General features: G+C 41.1%; 1 long non-coding RNA gene across 1 annotated transcript in view; it reads right to left on the reverse strand.

Moving 5' to 3' along the window:
* LOC309635299 overlaps positions 1–17,535 on the reverse strand; it is a 32,783-nt gene extending 15,248 nt beyond the window's left edge. Inside the window, exon 1 of the long non-coding RNA XR_014248743.1 lies at positions 202–17,535. This is a non-coding gene — a long non-coding RNA (uncharacterized lncRNA). The remainder of the gene's footprint in view (positions 1–201) is intronic.
* Positions 17,536–20,768: the final 3,233 nt, after the last annotated feature.

The following is a 20,768-nucleotide window of genomic DNA, read 5'->3' on the forward strand; positions in this document are numbered from 1 at the left end:
TTCATCGCGGTGCGCGGGCCTCTCACTATCGCGGCCTCTCTTGTTGCGGAGCACAGGCTCCAGACGCGCAGGCTCAGTAGTTGTGGCTCACGGGCCTAGTTGCTCCGCGGCATGTGGGATCTTCCCAGACCAGGGCTCGAACCCGTGCCCTGCATTGGCAGGCAGTTTCTCAACCACTGCGCCAGCAGGGAAGCCCCTCACCTCTCTTTTTATTTTGAAGCACAGCTCAAAAATCATTTCATTTAATCCTTAAATATTTCAGTATGTTGTAGAGTTTTTTTTTTAAACCCAAGTATAGAGCAATGATTTAACCCCAGCAATAAAAGAATCTTTGAAAAATACCCTCCTTTGTAAAGGAAATTTCCCTCCATTAAAAAAAAAAAAAGAATACCCTTCCATTTTTAAGAGAATGTCTCCTCTAAAATGACTTTGACTAATCTGATTTTGGGGGAAGAGGTCCCTGAAAAAGATTTTACAACTTAAATTTGCTCCTGGTCCTAAGTAGTAGGGACCACTGTTTTCTGGAATTATAAATGGAGACGGGCTCGGTATTTAAAATGTGTTCCAAGATCAGCAGCTTTGCAGCATGGGGGTGGCACAGGGCATGCCTTAATCCTTTAATGAAAAACACGTCTTTATTTGAAATAAAGGAATTTGATGTTTCTATTACATTGGTACTTTACAACTTTCTACTCTTCTAACAGAAACCTGGAAGTTTACATGTTCCTGGCAACCACGTTCCCCTTTAAAACTTGAAATAAACAAAATCTCTTTGATGAGTGACCCTTAGTGTCATAACTGGTGGGAAAAGTGTAATGAAAGGAACTGGCAAAAACCATGAAAGTTCCATGGAACAAATGCTACCAAAATAGAACCACATACTTCTGCTAGGTGACAGTCAACAAAATAAATGTGTTTTTCGATACATTTCTTATGAAAAACCAAGCTGCAGTTCCGATGTCAAATCTTGCTCAGTTCACTTTATTGGAATTGCACTTAAAAAAATGCCCAGGGTTACAAAACTAAGCCAGTGTGTTGCGTAGTCCTTCAATGGCATATGGACCACAGTTTCTTCCCACTTATATTTGAAAATCAACAGAAGCCCAGCATTGGCATTTCCATGGTAAATAAAAAGACATCACATTTCTCTTTCCCCAGGCCAGCTACTTTTCCAGTTCCCTCTCCCTGTGCTCAGGAAAACAACCCAGGATCTGAGGTCCTGTGAGAACCTGCCTGATTCAAACTCTGCCAGGAAAACATGAAGTGGTTTACCTTACGCTACAATGCAGGTTGGGTGAATAGTGGGCTGATCAAAAAGGATAACAGGCTGGAGCACTGAATAGAACCACAAGGAAATCCATTCCTAAGTGGGTTTCATTCGACATCCCTGCGTCCTGTACTTGGTTTCAGATCTCTTGTTTAGCTCCCCTTTCAGTACAGCTCAGTTGATTTTTTAGTTAATTTAAAAGCAGTAAGAACATGTCAAAAAACCAGAAAGCAAATGGGACAGTCACAGCTTCCTTTCGCAAAGATGGTTATCAGCACTATCAGACATCTCCAGTCTTCACCCCTGGGAACAAGCCTTCGTTTAGATAGTGTCTGAGGATTAATTGGCAAGGAGCTGTCTCCTGATATTGAGTTTCTTCCTTCCCTAGCTGACAAGCACACACCACTCCCGCCGGTTTTCTGTGATATTCTGGCGCTTGAGAGTGGTTCTGAAATAGCCCCGGCAGACCTGCCTTCTTCCACTGTTGTGCACCTACTGGCCAGTTCCCAGAGACTAGAATATGGTTAGAAAGAAAAACAATGGCCCTCAGTGCCACAGTGTAGAATGGCAATGGGAGGAAGTGACAGAGACACAGGAAACAGGGAGAGAGGTTTTCTTACACAAACAAGCCCAGGGAGGAACAGGCTAGGAAAACAAAGGTAAAGCTGGAGAAAGCAGCCACCGGGCCCTGGGGAGAATGTGGTCAAGGGCAGGGTCCCCCTGAGCAGTGGAGCCAGGGGCCTCGGCGCCTGTGGCACTTCAATCGGTGACCAGGCCTTCAGGGGCTCCTGAGGTCTGAGGCCAGCAGAGGCCAAGAAGGAAACATAAGAATGCACTAACTCCCAGGGTTTGGCGTGTCTGGGAAGGGCTCACCCCATCCCTGTGGGAGTCAGGGGCCAGCCCCCGCTGCCTTTTCTGCCTTCCCTCCGGCTTCCCCATATAGCAGCAGGTCATAAGCCCTGCCCAGTGCACAGCCCCTGCCCCTGAGCTGTGACTGATCTCTGGAACTGCCTGCTTAATTGTTTCTTCTTGCAAAAGCTGGAATTCCTAGCCTCTCTAACTGACGCTGCACCCTTGCTCCATCCTTCCTGGTTCAGGAGTGGGTTCCTCTGGGTTGGATCCTTGCCTCAGTTGCTCCCTCATCTGCATTCCCATAAACTCTCCCAGAGCCTGCATGATCTCTCATCATTGCTTGCTGCTCACCCACCTCCATGATCCATGGCCTCAGCACAGGCCTGCACTTAGTAGGTGCTCAGGAAAGGCTTGCTGACATAAAGCTAATTGAACTTCCTGCCTGCACTCTTGCTTCCAGGTAGACCCTTCCTGTCCTGGGGCTTCTGATGCTGGCCACTCCCTGGTGACCCCTCTTGGCCACCTGCAACGTTTACTCACTTTTTCTTCCAGAAAGGGACCAGGGACTATTCTGATAGAGCAATAGGAAACCCTTTTGCCCACTCCCTATTTGGGGAGTGGGTAGCATAGTAAAAGTAAGACTACTGTCTAGAGATTCCTGTCATCTCCAATAGTCCTTTGTGGAATTAGTCTTGGAAGGTTTTCCCCCTCCCCCATCCCCAGGGGGAAATGATCCATCCAGGGGCAGCTCCACGGGTGGCTGGGGGGATGGTGATGGCTAGAGCTGCCCTACAGTCTCTACTGCCCTCTCTCCTAAGCCACCATGAATGAAGACAATGCATTTTTTTTTATATGCACTATTTCTTTTGTATGACTATTGCTGTTTTCTAAATGTAATATTAATAAAAGCATTTGACCAATCTAAGCTGGAGTTTCCCAAAAGGTAGCTGGAGACTTAAAAAAGGTGCTCTCAGAGTGAAAGGGAGGACCAGCTGAGCCCAGAGAATGTTGTTCAGAACAAATTTATTCCCTTACATAGGGTTTCACTTTGGGGGTATTCCCCCCTTGAGATATGATGCCGTATTTAGCATATAGTTTGACATTTATTCCTTCGTATTTTGTGATTCCCCTTAATATTGCACAACTATTCAGTGACATTTACATGTCCATACAACTTTGTGTGGTGAGGTTATGGAGAAAGAAAGAGATGGGCCAGCAAATGGATGTGAGACCTGCCTTGTACTCTGAAGCCCTCCCCATGGACCCTTGAGGAGGAAGCAGAATTTTACAGGGGTCCTCAGTAAATAGCAGCCAGGTGGCCCACGGTGGGGCAGGAAGGAGCTTTTGGCTCAAGGAGAAATAGTCAACTGGATGACTTGAAAGCAGGTGTGAGAGAGAGGGACGTTCCCAGGGTGGATGGGAAAAAAACCACCATTGGAATCACAAATTAATTGGGTGGTTAGTTGTTTAATGTATTAAGTTACAAACTCCTCTCATTAAATTACAAACTCTACATGGGTAGCGACTGTGTCCAGAGTTATATTCAATAAATATTTGTTGAGCAGGTGAATAGATACATTTATTACACTATTGATTTAATAGTTTCTTATTTACTTGTTCATTCAGTCATTAAAAAAAACACAAAAACACATTGACTCTCATCTTTGGGCTGAGCACTAGAGAGACACTAAGAATAATGTAGAGCAAATAAATAAATGAAGCTGCTCCATTAGGATCTGCTTCTCTGCTATAGTTCCCAAAACTCACTGAGCTTGCCCTGCAAAAATTACTTTTATTTATCCTGCTGGAAACCAGCACCTGCATACATGGTTCATATTTACTGGATTCGGCAACAACTTCCCTGTTTCTCCCAGCTGGAATTATCTCGTTTCTTCATCTTTCCAAGGGAGAGTTAGGATTCTTAGGAACTCTAGCTCACTCCTCTGTTAAAACTGTCACCATCATGGAACCATCCTAGTTGGGTTAGATTAAAGTGCATTTCTTTTTCTTTTTCTTTTTTTTAATTGGGGTATAGTTGCTTTACAATGTTGTATTATTTTCTGCTTTACAACAAAGTGAATCAGCTATATCTGTACATATATCCCCTCCCTCTTGGACCTCCCTCCCACGCCCCCCCATCCCACCCATCTAGGTCATCACAGAGCACCGAGTTGAGCTCCTTGCGCTATACAGCCGGTTCCCACTAGCTATGTGCACAGACGTCAATCCCAATCTCCCAGTTCATCCCACCCTCCCTGCACCAGGCCCCACCCGTGTCCACACGTCCCTTCTCTACGTCTGAGTCTCTATTCCTGCCCTGAAAATAGGTTCATCTGTACCATTTTTCTAGATTCCACATATATGCGTTAATATATGATATTTGTTTTTCTCTTTCTGACTTACTTCATTCTGTATGCATTTCCAAAGTTAGAACCCATCTCCACATCTGTGAAAATGGAGAGGAGATGAGCTTAGATTTGACTTTAAGATGATAAACACAGGACTATTTTTTAAATGTTCTGGAAGTTATAAAGCTGATTACCTCTTAGTCTTGGGCAAAAACATAGGGTGGGGATTTTGAAACTAGAAAGAAATTTGAAAACAACTTGCAAGTTTTTCTCATTTTATAAAGACAGAAGACAGAGTAGGACTTAGCTTCTATTTTTAGCTCTGCTGCTCCTTATTTGGTTGTCCTTAGGCAACTCCACCAACACGTTCTTAGTTTTATCAGCATCTACCCTATCTACCATGTATCTTAAAGAGATTATGGATATGGAAGAACTCAGAGAAGTTTAAAGTGCACATAAATGTACTGCTTCTGGAAATCTAGGTGGATGATGATTCGATTATATAGTACCTGGGAATCGGTTTCAGATAAAGCAAGTCAAGACTATTTCTTTAAATGAGATAATAGGTATAAAGCTCTTAGCACAGTCCCAGGCCTATGATGAGTGCTTGATAAATATTTGCTATTATTACTATTATTCTTTCCCATTCTGAAAAATATAATCATTTCAGAGCGCTACCAATTACACCTGAAAATAAACCTGTCTTGGTTTATACTGAAAACTCAGTATGTGCATGAAATATCTTTATTGTGGTTAATACAACAAGCTCAAGAGCAATATTTTCATGTTAAAGGAATAAAATCCATGCATTAAGAACTGGAATTAATTCCAGAGAGCAAATTGCTTTGATTTCAACCCTCAATAAGTTCTTATCTTTCTTTATCTACATTATTCACTTAAAGTATCTTGGGTGAAAACTTTGTTTTGAAGCATCAGATTTAAAATGTTATTCTATGACTCCAGTGGTTTTGGTATAATTGTTACACATATTTCTAATCAGTTTTCCTAAAAGTCCAGAATTTGGGGGGAGCAGGGATAATCATAATACTCCCTACTTATCCATACCATTTAAATAACTGGAACACAAAAGTGAGGTAATTTTAGCCAAATAGTTGGAGCTTCAAAGAACAAATCCCTTATTTTCTTTTTTAAAAAAAATCTCACTTTAGGAAGCGGTTTGTGTCTAACAGCACAAGCTGCTGAATAGGAATATTCATTCTTTAAGTGGGGACATGCAAAGGCCATGTGAATGTGGAGTTTTAAAAGTGTATAGCTGATTCAATTTGTTATAAAGCAGAAACTAACACACCATTGTAAAGCAATTATACTCCAATAAAGATGTTAAAAAAAAGTGATTCTAAGGGAAAAGTATAAATATCTCAGACCGCTGTTACCCATTCTATAATCTTCCTCCCCAGTTTGTGTTTCTCCTCTCCTTCTGCCATGGCTGATGTTTCCTTTGGGGCTGTGCTATTACTCACAGTGCTTCTAATTTGGTATTTGACTTCAATTGGATTTTAATTAAAATAGATCACGACTGGAATGAGACACCTTGTGAGAGAGTGAACTCCATCACTGAATGTATAGTCAGATCCTGGATGGCTGTATGGTGAGGATGCTGAAGAGAGCATCCTTTGGCAGTTGGCCTATGTAGTGAATAGAATCCTTTCCAATAACTGGAATTTTGCTCTACAGAGCAAATTTCTTTTTTTTCTTTTTTGCCGAATTTTCTTTTTCCACCATTTCAGAAAGACCTGGGGGCAGTAAGGAGCTATGAATCAAGTCTTTAGGTAAATGAGAGAAGGATTACTAGAGAAACTTGGTGGTGATGGATGTTAACTAGACTTATTGCGGTGATCATTTTGTAATATACACAAATATCGAATCATTACGTTACACGCCTAAAACTATTATAATGTTATATGTCAGCTGTATCTAAAAAAAATATAACAAAGAAACTCGGACCCTAAATTACAAAACCATAACATTTTAGAACCAGCAGATACCTTAGAGATTATCTTGCTCACTGATTCTCCACCTTGACTGTACATTAGAACCATTTCGGTTGCTTTAAAAAACAATACCAGTATTGGACCTTCACCCCAAAACACTAATTCCCTTGAATTGGCTTCACAGAACACCTTTCTTTTCTGACCAAAAAAAAAAAAAAAAGAAGATGAAACCTGCAGATTCTGTTAATTGTACCAGGTTCCAGAGTAAGTGGTGGCAGAACAGGACCAGCACCACCAGTGTCAGGGCAGTGTACTCCTATCAGAAATCACTTTTTTAAAGTCCTGTTTATTTCTCTCTTCCATCTCATTTTTTTACGTTCCAGGTGGAAATGGTGGTCCTCCATTTTTTCACCCCATTTCTTCACCTCAGCAGTCACCAAACACCAACTACATCTTGGAAGGATTCATCTTGCAAAATACCTTGGAAACTCCAGATAGTTTTGTTTATTTAAAGGGCCTCTGACCAGGGACACTTGGGATAAACTGAGATTGTGTGGAGTTGATGAAGCTCCCCATGTTAACGCACACGCATCTTGAGAACCAGTTGACCATTTGAGAGGTTCAAAAGTGTAAGAAACCTGATTGGAATGGGGTCAATGCAAAAAAGGTATTCCGTGGTCTTTCGCTCTCTCCCTGAATTTTGATGAGTAAGCTGCAGTCTGGTTAAGTGGGTCACCCAAGAGGCTCCCAGGTGGCCCAGCCAACCTCAGGAGGAGACACTGTGGCCCTCTGACCTGAGGGCAGAGTTTTCCGTTACAGAAGTGAAATGAGGCTCCAAAGCTGGAAAGGGGGCATTGTCATTGGAAGGTGCCTGACTTACAACCCAGAGCAAAAACTCAAAGCTTTCTGTCTTCCCCCAACCCCTCCCCACCACGTTTCTTTTCAAAAAGCAACAAATTCTGGCCGGTTATCATTTATGCTCCACCCGATTCTTCTAAGTCAGCTTTTGTGCAGGAAAATAGAGAACTATTTTCATTGCCTTATCAGTGTCCCAGGAAAGGGGAAAAGAGGTCTGGCCTGCTATCTGTGCCTTGCTTGGGGACAATGAAACGCTGAAAGCAGGCTCCAAGGGTGAGGGGCTGCCACTTCAGACCCACAGAGTGTCTGCAAGGACCAGGGAAGGAGGTGATGGAGGAGGGGCTCTGCTTAGCTTACTGAAAACATAATAGCTCCTTGGGGTGGGCTGCTGCAAACAGGAAGGGTGTGGGCAGGATCTGAGTGCAGCTGCCATTCTGCTCATGCTGCCATTCTCACAGCCTTTGATCAGCAGGCAAATGGCATTTTGTGCCCTGAGATAAATGCCTGGTCAGAGGGTGTGGGCGGCTATGGAAGGGGATAAGGATTAAAGATGAAGGTGGCTTATAGACTGCCTTAAGGATGTGTGTTTCAAGTCTGGGATCAGGAAGGTGCTAGGTGCAAGGACACAGAAAGTTTCCCATGGATGCATTCATTCATTCATTCATTTGTCAAACGTTTGTTTGGCACCCAGTAAGTTCAAGGCTCTGTGCTAGACACTGTAGGGGGTGCAACGGTGAATAATACACAAGCCGTTTCTAGTCTAATATGGAAAATCTTAAGCGTGGGAGGTTATTTGAGATGCCAGAAATTGCAGGTTGGAGGGGAGCAAGAGGGGGGGTACTTGCTCAGCCTATATACATTCTCCCCCACCGTAACCTCAGATACTCGCTGCCCCCATTTCCACCCCTCCCCACCTTGGGATGTGTGCCCTGCAGTTGAAAATGACTGTGAACAAGGAACACTCTGGGCGTGTGAACTGGGTGGAGACAGATTAGTAAAAACAAGGGAAACTGATGCTTGGTCTAATAGAGAAGCTAAGGCTTATACAAAAACAAATACACAAATAAGCAAACAATAACCAAAACAAACAACCAAAACCTTCAAATATACAGTAAGGAGTGTTATTGCAGTGGAGGAGATGGAGGTCTTAAGTAGTGAGAAGGAGGAGGAGCGGTCCCTTCCAGCCAGGGCAGTGGTGGTCATTGTGATGATGGGTGTGTGAAGAAGAGCTTCATGGAAGGATGATTCCTGGAAGAGGCCTTGAAGGGTGGTGAGGTGGCAATGGGCAAGGGATGCCTGGAAGGATGGGAAGGTAGAAAGAACATTTTGGGGGCAAATGAAATATCACAAACAGAGTGCAGTGGCAGGGGTGAACACACCTAGTAGAAAATAGCTCCCTTTGGCTGAGAATGTACGTTTGTCCCGAGAGAGAACACTGGAAAGTAGAGTCGAGCCATTCTCTGGAGTGTTTCAAAGGCAGGCTAAGAATTTTAAGCCTCTAATCAGGCCACAGTGAGTGGAGGTTTTATCCTCTCACCCATCACTTACCAACCTTACACTTTCCCGTAGCCTGAAGGAAGTCCCCCAGATCCTGTGGTGTAGTGCCTTGCCTCTGGGCCAAACACAAAATTTGAGGGCCACACACCAAAAAAGTTTAATAAATGGCCTAAACCTTTTCTGAAATTCTAGGCAAAGGCCTCTTACCATTCATTAATTGATTTCATAAAACAAATATCTCAGAGGTGTCCTATTTTAATTCATAATTTATAATTAAAGTATAACTTATAATGCATAATTAAAATTTAAAAAATTTTAAAATTTATAATTGAATAACATCCTGACATTGTTCCAGACCTTGGGGGATATCACATTGAACAAAAAATGCAAAATCCTGCCCCTAAGGAGCTAACATTTTAATTGCAGAAAAGCAACCAAAAAACATATGCATCAAGTCATGGTTATGAGGAAGAAGAACGCCGGGTAATACATCGGAGAGAGCGTTGGTGTTGGTGGGTTAGTTTGTGTAGGGTGGTCGGGGGAGGCCGCTCTCATACGTGAGTGATAACGTGGGCAGCAACATGACTGAAGTGAGAGAAAAGCATTCCAGGCAAAGGGAATTTGGTCCATCCTATAGTGGTTGCAAGGAGCGGGGACCTTGCCAAATTCACTAGTGATGGATACACGCATCTCTCCTTGGGAGGTGAGGAGACAGGTAAGGGAAAGCCCGTGCCGTATGCTTGACCTGGAAACCGTCACACAGCCTTCGGGAGCTTTGCCCCTTGGTGGCCAATCCTTTGTTGCTTAGTGTTGTGTAGTGGTTTGATATGATTTCAAATCCAGTTGTTTGTGACAAAAATGAAATTGTTTTTAAGAGTAAAGGTGTTTTCAGAATGAAGTTATTCTTTTGATATAAAAGTGAAATTGTGTGTCCAGATGGCATCACCCACATCTGTGGTTGCTGAGAAGCACTCGGTAGCTCAGCTGCTCAGGGTGCTGCTGGGGGCCTATCAATAAGAACATATAAAGAAGCAGCTGTGGCCAGGGCACTGGTTTCTAAATATCCAGAGTTTGTGAGGACTGTCTGAGGATGTTCAGTCTGGGCAAGGCCACACCCTGCTGATCTAAATAGCTCTCGTAAGACCTTGGGGCATTAGCTCCTGCCTTAGTAAAGGCCACTCTTCGACCGGCAGTGGCGAAAGCCAAGCAGCAGCCCCAGGAAGGTCATCTTGCCGAACGACATCCCCGTTCCCTAGCAACGTGATCCAGCAGAAAGGGACTAAACGTTTTCCCCAACTCATCTAAGGGTACACCTCAAACTAAATTTGGATTTTATTCCTTCATTTCCCCTTGCCTGAAACAATAGTGTAATTAATCTACCTTTGGTTTGGAGTATGTTATTTCTTTATTGGCCAATTAAGAGACATTATCCTGCATGCTATTGGCTTGCGAAATCTTGATAATTCCCACAGTGAACTTGTGTTGAATACAATATTGGCAAAGACATCTCAGTCTCTGAGCATAATTTGCTGCTCCTCCAAACAAAACACTCAGTATAGGCTTCTTAGGATGGAAGCAAACAAAATTTACCCAAAATATCTTCATAGGCCCTGATTTTGGTGAGTAATCCTGGATTAGGAAAATGTTATGGTTTAGAATTCTTCTATGACACTGAAGGTGGTTTTGGAAGGAGACTGTGAAATTTTAAAAGGGTGTTGAATTGTTAGGGATGGGGAAGGCCTTCCTATAAATCGGTTCCTCGTTAATCCAAAAAACGGTGTCTCCTTTGAGGTGTAAAGGAGGATAACATCTCTGTTGCCTGCTTGAGAGCCAAGAACTCATCAGTAAACAATTCACGAATGTCAGAGTTTTCTTTGGCAGATGAAACCCCTGTTGAAACACTACAAAATTTGGTATATTTCTCCCTGCCCTGAAACTGCCTGTTGCTTTCCCAAACTTACGTAAATATAGTTGGAAAAGTTCAAAAAAGCGTGTGTGTGGAAAAATTGGCAAGTGGAATGAGTCTCATGTTTTGGTATACAGTGTGCTCCTAAAAATGAGAAAGTTGAACCATAGATGTACTCATTTCCTGAGAACTAAAAATGTTTTTTTAAATCCTAATTTTTAAAGAAAAATTTAGACATAATTCAAGAACTATTGTCAATATTAATTAAGATTGAGAGTGATCCTTCTTTTTTTTTTTAAAGTTATACAAATTTTATTTATTTATTTATTTATTTATTTATTTATTTATTTATGGCTGTGTTGGGTCTTCGTTTCTGTGCGAGGGCTTTCTCTAGTTGCGGCAAGTGGGGGCCACTCTTCATCGCGGTGCACGGGTCTCTCACTATCGCAGCCTCTCTTGTTGCGGAGCACAGGCTCCAGACGCGCAGGCTCAGTAATTGTGGCTCACGGGCCTAGTTGCTCCGCGGCATGTGGGATCTTCCCAGACCAGGGCTCGAACCCGTGTCCTCTGCATTGGCAGGCAGATTCTCAACCACTGCGCCACTAGGGAAGCCCCGAGAGTGATCCTTCTTATAACTAGTATTAGTCTTTTGAAAATATTTTTATTTTAGTTTCATAAAATAATAAGGGAAATGTAATTTTAAAAAGGCTATCAGAACTTCCCTCTATTCTTTCCTTCTTTTTTGTAATGACATTTCTTTACGTGTGATCGTAAGAAGACCTGGAAGAAGACTTGGAAGACCTCTTTTCAAGGAGATGAGATCTGTTTGAATGCACTTTCCTGGGCTGCTGTGGGGATCTTCATTTTTTGGCCCCAGGAGGATCTTAACAATATATGTATCAGGACCTCTGAAATAGTCAGCAAATGTCAAGTATAAATGGGTTATTCAACTGCATACTCATCAAAGAGGGAGTTTTAAACTAGAGAAGGAAACCTATTCTGAAGAGACTTAATTTTGTTCTGTACTGGATCCCTGGAATTAAACATGTACTCATACATACATACATACACAATCTGCATAGATACATAAATCTCTAGAAAATATAGCTTTTATTTTTCCCCTACTCATGACCACAAATCTTTTTCTTTTTTCTCCATATCTTTTGGAAAATGACCTGGGACAGCTTTAATGGTCTCTTTGTACCTTTACAGAGTAACAGACCCTAGAGCATGAACTCCAGCTTGCGTGAGGGATCTAGGTTCTGCCCAGGCTTGAGGACCTATCTGCCCGAAGATTGGAACTCTGGAGTGGCCCTGTGGCCCTTTGGTGTCTTGGCTTGGGCCCAACTGTAGGCTAGTGGGACTAATGGGGGCCAGGAGGAGGGGGATCTCTTCCCGTCTGCTCTAAGAGTAATGGTTTAGAAATGGCTGCTTTTGAATAGCCTGCCTGACCTAATTGGAAAACCTAGGAGATGTGCTATTGAACAGATTTCCCTGTCTGGGAATTTTTCTTAATTTCTGGGGCAGGTCCAGGATAAATCAGATATTTCAGGCATGGATAAAATCCATTTGACCCACACTTGCAACAGGGGCAGAAGACCCCTTAAGTGTAGTTCATCTTTCTTCAGCTACTTCTTAAGTCTGAGAAATTGGGTCAGTAACCTAACCTCCTTGAGCTTCTACTATGGCTTTATAATGGGTAGCAATTTCTTCCTCCTAGTGGTATCACAGGGCTTAAATGAGACACTGTGTAGGGCAACCATCATCATCCCTAGCACGTTGTGCCTGATGCACGTCAGTTCCCCATCCCTTGTCTGTGAACAGGGCACAAACACTGGTTCAGGTGCTCTGGCTATGAAGCCATACGCTGTTCTCAGACCCACCTGACAGCTGAACACACGATATTAACTATTTCAGAATTAGTTGTGAAATCATATGAAATTCCACTTTCTTAAAATCAACATTAATTCATTCAACATGAATATCTGCTAGACTCTGCTAAGTTCTGGAGATATCAATGAAGTACAGTTTCTATCTTAAAGCAGTTCTGAGTTTAGGGGAAAGCCCAGCACATAACAGACAAGGATGGCTCCAAGGATTACTTGGAGTCAATCAGGCGAGAAGACTGGGGGATGAAAAAGGCTCCGAGGGTGGGAATCATTTTTAGTAAGGACACTAGATAATTCAGATGGAGGTGCCTAAAGGAACATACTTGAAAACAACACTGCTCTTAAATACATTCATTCCAGAAGTCTTAATTTTTGTGAGTAACATGACTCTCTTATAGTTAACTATAAAAAATAAACTGACTTTATCACCCTGCGTCTGTCTTATTATGTACTCCTACATTTATTTTTGTAATCTCCAATTCTATTTACCAAGAAAATCGCCCTTTCTCCAATCATCACTTTTTCCAATCATCACTTTAAAAACAACAACAGCAACAAAAACAAGCACCCAGATAATTAAATTCACTTAGCTTCCTCAAAAACATAGACTTCCATGAGTATGTCCTCTAAGCTGCCAGGATTGTGCTGAGTTCTCCGAGTGCTACAAACAAATATGTGCAGGCTCGCTGATCTGAGACACATCATGAGGTGTCCAGTGCTCACTCAGATGTGTTCGGTTTGAATGAGGAATGAGCATTAAGTGTGTACCATGGGCATTGCATAATATTGGAGCATCGTTTTGTTTGAGTTTTGCTATCGTAATGACTTGCGGGTTCAAGTTGTGTTTATGCAGCACTGTGACAAACAAATTGAAAAGTGAAAAAAATTCAACAAGCTAGCTGATTGTGTTCCCTTCTTATCACACCAATGATTCGCTTTCTAACTTCAGCAGAATGAGTAAGTATTTTCATGGATAGCAGGTACAGATTTGGATTAAGTATTCCATCTGGAGTAGGTTATTTTTGTTACAGCTTAACTTTGTGAAGAAAATTATAAGAAACCACTATGTGTACTTGCATGAGGCTTGGTATTTACTTTTACCAAAACTTAAAAATCCGCGTACAGAGAGAGGTGCCCAGCCCTGCTGTATCCTGGTTAATTTGCAGTATAATTGCCCTTTGGGCCAGAGGTGGGATTACTTATGTAGCAGCATCGATGTTCACGGTTTTGATTTGTCATAGTGTCCGGAAGAGGGGTAAGTAATATATTCCTGTAAGGTAGAGCCAATTGCTGGCTTCTCTTTCTAAGAGAATTTTTTTTTTCCATTGAAGTGGCCTGTGAGATGCAGATGGCTAAGTGATTCCGTGATGCATGGTGTCTCACACATCTTAACCAGTTAGAAAGGGCTGTAGAGAATTGCATGGAATTAATCCCATCCAGAAGGTCTAGGGACAGCCTCAACTACTCAAACTCTAGTTACTTGGTTTACAATGTCACAAGAGCCCTTGATGGGATTAAAACTGTGTATCTCCTGGCAGTTTGTCTGTTATTTCTTGTGAAACGTGTGTATGCCTCTGTGTGTGTGTGTGTGTACAACTGTGTTAGCATTTGTCAGGGGTTAACTTTAAGCTCTCACATTCATTTTATTCAATCCACCAAGCTAAGAGGTTCTTTGAAAATAGCCACTTCTTTTACATTTATAAAGACCATGCCATTTAGTTGACTTCTCTTGACTTTTTCGAGTGTTTGTTTTGAATTTTCATTTTATACAGGAAATAGACATAATCACCAATAAATTTAACTTTAATAACTTAGACCCTGGGAGCCTTTCCTGGTTGGCAAAAAAATTCCCTGCATGCTGCAAATCCTCCTTATGGGATATCCTATTTCTTATCTGGAGTTGAAAGTAGGATTAATCCACATGATTAAGAAAATCTTTCTAAAAGATACCCTGCATCCTCTTTAAAATTAAACTCTGCTTGGAAGTTTCTTTCTTTCTTACCAAAATCATAATCTCAATTTTAAAAGTAAAAGTAGATCACAGGATTTTGGTGTTTTCTATAGGTATTTTTAAAACTCAAAGATAGTGGGATCCTACCCATTAATTATACCCCCCAAAAATGATGTTAGAATATAATTTTGAATCAGCTGATTATTAATAATCAATATTCATTTAGCAATATACTCAATAGATCAGAGAAATTGGGCAATATAAATAAAAAACTTTTGATTCTTACAATTAAATTATCCATATGAAAAACTTCTACATCATATATACTGCATATATATGGTGAGTGCACACACACACACACAAACACATACAGAGTTCATCTGCTTTGTACATTCTGAAAGCCAGAAACCCTTCTGTAGATGGCATTACTAAGGTTTCTCATCTTTCCCTTTTGCTTTCTAAGGGTGGAATAACATGGCTCCTTCCCAGACAGTCAGACGTGCTATAAAAAGTAACATCAGCCATGGGAATTATAAAGGCAGAAGGGATATGCCATAAACAGGGATAAACATCTTCCTTTATGCAAAGCTGCCAGATCCCTTTAAGCAGAGAACTACTCCCCGTCCCCACGGTGGCCCCCCTTTCCTGTCCAGGGACCAATGAAGCAGGGCTTTCCCTCCTAAGTGACCCATCCTGAGAGGCTTAGATAAGGCACAAAGTTGCCCTCAATAGACTTCAAACCCCCATCTCTGGGACAAAGTGGGAAAGCTATACTTTTGTTACCACTCTATCGAAGAGAAAAAATCCAAAGAAAACATTCACTGGACAAAGCCTACTTTGTGTGCTGAGAAACCCTGATCCTTGACTATTGTCTCCATCCTATTTATGCAACAGAGATGATTTTTCAGAGGTTAAGCAGAATTATCAGCAGGGCAATTTTAATACTCTATGTTTATTTGCTTAGCACACTCTCCATTTTCTAAGGGAAGAAAATATTCAAGCAACTTTCTTTAAACAAAACTTTATAGAGGAGAAAACATAATGTTCATTTCTGAATAGGAAAGGCCTCTCATTGTGAAATGTTCTGATATAATGAGAAATATACTTTATGCCAAGCCTTAAGAAACTTATTCCATACACATGATGTGTAGATAAAATATGTTTTATATTTATATTTTTTATTATATACTGTATATTAGTATATATAATATACATTATTATTTCAATTCTTTTATATGTGAACAAGTGTAAGTTCTAGACATGATGTTTTTTTCTGACTAACTCCCAAATTCAAACAGGTTTTAAAGATGTGTAATGCTTTCAGGTCGTGGAGGAGGTAGGAGATGGAGTGAGAGGTGGAGAGTGCCAAAGACAAAAAGATGCAGAAGGGGAAGCATGGGTTTGGGGGCCCTGTGGTCCAGGTTCTGTATCTTAATTCCACATCTTACTCATTAATAGACCTTAATAAGTATTATTTTATTTTGATTTTGAGCTAAAATGGTGGGATAATACCTCCCTTACAGACCTACAGTTACACTTGTAAAAACCTCCATTGTAAAGTAGCCGTGAAAAATGAACTCTAGAGGTGGTTAAGTATCAAAGGTAGATAACTTTGGAATGACTTAGTTTCTATTCCACCTCCCCTTGAGAGGCCAAGGTTGTTTTGAGAAGCCTTTGCTACATTATGCCAGTGAGTTTTCAAAAATCCATTACCCAGTCAACAAGTATTTACTGCCGACTCTGTGCCAGGCATTGTGCCAGATACCAGAGGGATTCTGCAATGTGCTTCAAGGAGCCGCAAACGTTTGATTTGAATTTTATTCTAGACATATATTTTAACTATTTGAAAAAGGAATAGAAATGGCATGCATGTTCAATATGCTATGTACTAAATTTTAACTCTTTTGACATCACTGATACCATAACTTGTGTCCTCAGGTTAACTCATTTTTGTGTAGATTCAAAATACAGCTTCTTCTGCCTTCTCTGAAAATATTTTTCCTTCTCCTAAATGTGCCATTGATTAGGAATGTAATGGTGCTTAAATGTTCCTTTAAAAATTCAGGTCTGCTCAAGTGTACTCATGTAAAACTGTACAAGTACATGACAGTGTTATGTGAATGTTGGGCTCGATTAAATTTCAAGTCAGGCCTGGGGATCTGCTCAGAACATGCTCTATTCCCAGGATAACTGTACAATTGTGCAAAAATAAATGACAAGCTACTTTGTTCGATACAGTTTGGGACACTTACTGTAAATGTTGGGTGCTTTTCTTCCGACTTTTATATTTATGAGAAAGAATAAAGAGTTCGCATATTGTTGTTGATTCAATTTTTTAAATGAAATGCTCCTCACTTTTTTGAAGCATGTGTTAACTTTGCAAGGAGAACCGTGCACAAGTTTCATCATTTGTAAAGACTTGTATGGTTGGATTAGGATTTCTCTCAATACTGTGCAACCAAAACAAAATACAGCAAAAAATGAAATGCTGAGACTGATTTCAAATTATTTTCTAAATCAAAATACTGGTTGTGCTCAATGATTGATTTTGTAGTAACTCAATATTATAAATTAATTATATAAAAGAAGTACACTAGTAAAATAATGTTTTGTCTGTTATATGCTGGGGCATAAAGTACTACTAAAGAAGTATAAAAATAAAAAAATTAAAAAAAAATTAAAAAAAAGAAGTATAGAAACCATGGCTCTATATATGAATTTCTCCAAAAAGAGGGTCATGGGGAAGATGGCAGGCAAATTGTTGCAGAAGCTCCATTTAAGACAGTGCTATTTTCCTTTTTTTTTTTTTTCTGGATAAAATGGAAACTTAAACCCCAAACAAGTAGGTTGTATGGTAATACCAGCACGAGCGTTTTACAACACAACTGGATGTTGTATAGAATTGCGAGTGAGATCATCTTGGGACCTTCATGTTTTACTCATTTTATGCACAAGGTCCCTTGTGTGAAAGCATTATCAAATTGCCTCCCCTTACCCACTTCCCGAGGCTCAAAACCAGGTGTAGGGCTTCCCTGGTGGCGCAGTGGTTGAGAGTCTGCCTGCCAATGCAGGGGACACGGGTTCGAGCCCTGGTTTGGGAAGATCCCACATGCCGTGGAGCAACTAGGCCCGTGAGCCACAATTACTGAGCCTGCGCATCTGGAGCCTGTGCTCCGCAACAAGAGAGGCCGCGACAGTGAGAGGCCCGCGCACCGCGATGAAGAGTGGCCCCCACTTGCCGCAACTAGAGAAAAGCCCTCACACAGAAACGGACCCAACACAGCCATAAAAATAAATAAATAAATAAATAAAAATTGTTAAAAAAAAAAAAAAAAAAAAAAGATCTTAGTCTACAGAAAGACATCCCTATGCATTCAAATCCTTCCAGTGTCTGCTAGACAATGCCCAGGCTTACACTGAAAAGTAATTTCTTTAAAAAAAAAAAAAAAAAAAAAAAAACAAACCAGGTGTATATCTGGACAAGGGTCATGTGGACTCTTCTGGTTTTGTGGAGCATATTTCCCCTTTAACCCAAATACCAATTCCTCCTTAATTTTTTTTTAAATTATTTATTTATTTATTTATTTATGGCTGTGTTGGGTCTTCGTTTCTGTGCGAGGGCTTTCTCTAGTTGCGGCAAGTGGGGGCCACTCTTCATCGCGGTGCACGGGTCTCTCACTATTGCAGCCTCTCTTGTTGTGGAGCACAGGCTCCAGACGCGCAGGCTCAGTAATTGTGGCTCACGGGCCTAGTTGCTCCGCGGCATGTGGGATCTTCCCAGACCAGGGCTCGAACCCGTGTCCCCTGCATTGGCAGGCAGATTCTCAACCACTGCGCCACCAGGGAAGCCCCCTCCTTAATTTTTAAAAAATTACCAAAAAAAGTCATTTAGATGTTTAAAAATGAAAGCACCAGCTTTATAAGTGTTCCTGTGGGAATGTTTCCCTTGCTGTGGTCAATATTTAGAGTGGACTACATCCTTAGTATCTATCATTGTTCTCAACACCAAGGAGTAAATATCACTTCCTGTTTTCAGATCTTACAAACTGAAAAGGAGGAAAGAAGAAATAGGGAGCAACCTGTCAGCATGTGAAGCTAATGCTTCCCTTAGATGATAAAGATTGGATAGAGGCTACGTGTTGTTTCAAAAAGTTTTTGTGCATTTGGGGGTGGGGTGGGATGGGAGTACTAGAATAGCTTTTATTAATGCAGTGTGCACTGCGTGAGTAATGATGTTCATTTATTACTCCATGTAGAGTCTTGATAGTTTAAATGTTGGCTTTTATATTAGTGATGAGTTACAGTTACTTTTTGACCTGTTGCACCTATACTAGGCAACTAAATAGATACAAATTTCCATTTAGAAATTAGTGATATATTTTATTTTATCTTATTGTCTAGGACATTTGGTGTGATAAAATTGCTTTTCCATCAACTCACTGTCTCCTGGTTGGCTATTCCCTTTGATCTTCCTGGTCCAGAAAGGTTACATACCTCTCCTGAAATCTGTTTGCAAATTAGCATTGGTATTATTAGCCTTAATGATGCCAGTTTTCATTTCTCAGTCTCTACCTTCCTCTCTTACCTCTTCTTCCAGTGGACTTGCCTTACATTTTTTGTTTGTTTTTCTGGAAGGAACGTTATTTCTTTTCTTTTTTAAAAAAATTTTATTTATTTATTTATTTTTGGCTGTATTGGGTCTTCGTTGCCGTGCGTGGGCTTTCTCTAGTTGCAGCGAGCGGGGGCTACTCTCTGTTGCCGTGCGCGGGCTTCTCATTGCGGTGGCTTCTCTTGTTGCGGAGCACGGGCTCTAGGCGCGCGGGCTTCAGTAGTTGCAGTGCGTGGGCTCAGTAGTTGTGGCTTGCGGGCTCTAGAGCGCAGGCTCAGTAGTTGTGCTGCACGGGCTTAGTTGCTCTGCGGCATGTGGGATCTTCCCGGACCAGTGCTCGAACTTGTGTCCCCTGCATTGGCAGGCGGGTTCTTAACCACTGCGCCACCAGGGAAGTCCTGGAACATTATTTCTAAACATAGACCATTGTTTCTAAAATTTTTCCCTTCTGTAATTTTCTGCCAATGTTCATAGGTATTCACGGAATTCTCTTGCATAAAATTCGAACAACCTGAACAAAATTCTGCTACTTTTTCATTTTGGAACCACTCTCCCCAGTCAAGGCCAGGTTAAGATGGTCACTATATTTACTTCTCTCCCTATGGATCACCACCCAACTAGGCTGAACACGAACGAGTGTCTAAGCAGTGAAAAGATCCTTGATTATCTCTCTCATCCCCTACATGAGACACTTTAAACAAAAGACACTCAGAGCTGATTATCTGAAAATCCTGCCAATGTAAAAACTTCAAAAAAGTGTTAAAACAGGTGGAAAAGAATGTATCTTTATGCTTAACTCATATACATTTAAAATCATTGTTTTTGTTTCACAAAATAAATGTGTGAGGGCAGGAGTAGCCTAGAGGTTAGCTTTGGTCTGAGTTCTTGAGATATAAGCCTGACTGGGACTTATTCTGTGCTCTCCAGCAAAGCACTCCTTGCATCTATTTCCCTGACTGTGAAATGGAAATAATTCCACCATCCCAAGGGTCCTGGGGTTTACTGTCAGTGAAGTGCTTTGGATTCCACTGCTGAAAGGCACTCAGCAAGTTCAAAGCACAAGTATTAAGAAAGGTTTATCATATTTATAAACCAGTAAATCCTTCCCATGGGTGTAAAATGATTCTTCCTAGTTTTATTCCCTACACAGACTTAAAAAAAAAAAAAGCTTCAGATTCTTCCATACTATCAACTTAACACTGTGCTCCAGCTGTTTACATGCACAAAACTCTTCCCATCCTTTTTTGATTTGCAGCATGCGCTGAGCCCAAGACAAAAGAACGCACTATTCACAAGTGTGACTCATGTGAAAATTGAAACTTCATGCTCCATTTTCTTAAGGGCCTTGCTTTCTTTCTGTGGGTTAGAATAATTGGGAATAAAGATAAACACTGTAATATAAACATGAACGTTGAGTCCAATAAAGTAAATTTGAATCAACTGTTCACTGGTAAACCTAGTGGACAAGTGAGGAAACACCAAGAGTCGAAGAGGTAGTGATGAACTTGATCCATTATTTCACTAGGCATTTTATGTAAATACGTTATTTTAATTAATAGAAACAGTGCCCAATTACAAAACACATGGTGATTGTAGTAACTGGTGTTTTATACAAGAGAATAGGGAGCCCAGAAGAAGA

This window comes from Balaenoptera borealis (assembly GCF_965194805.1).
Source record: "Balaenoptera borealis genome assembly, chromosome: 9".
Lineage (NCBI taxonomy): Eukaryota > Metazoa > Chordata > Mammalia > Artiodactyla > Balaenopteridae > Balaenoptera > Balaenoptera borealis.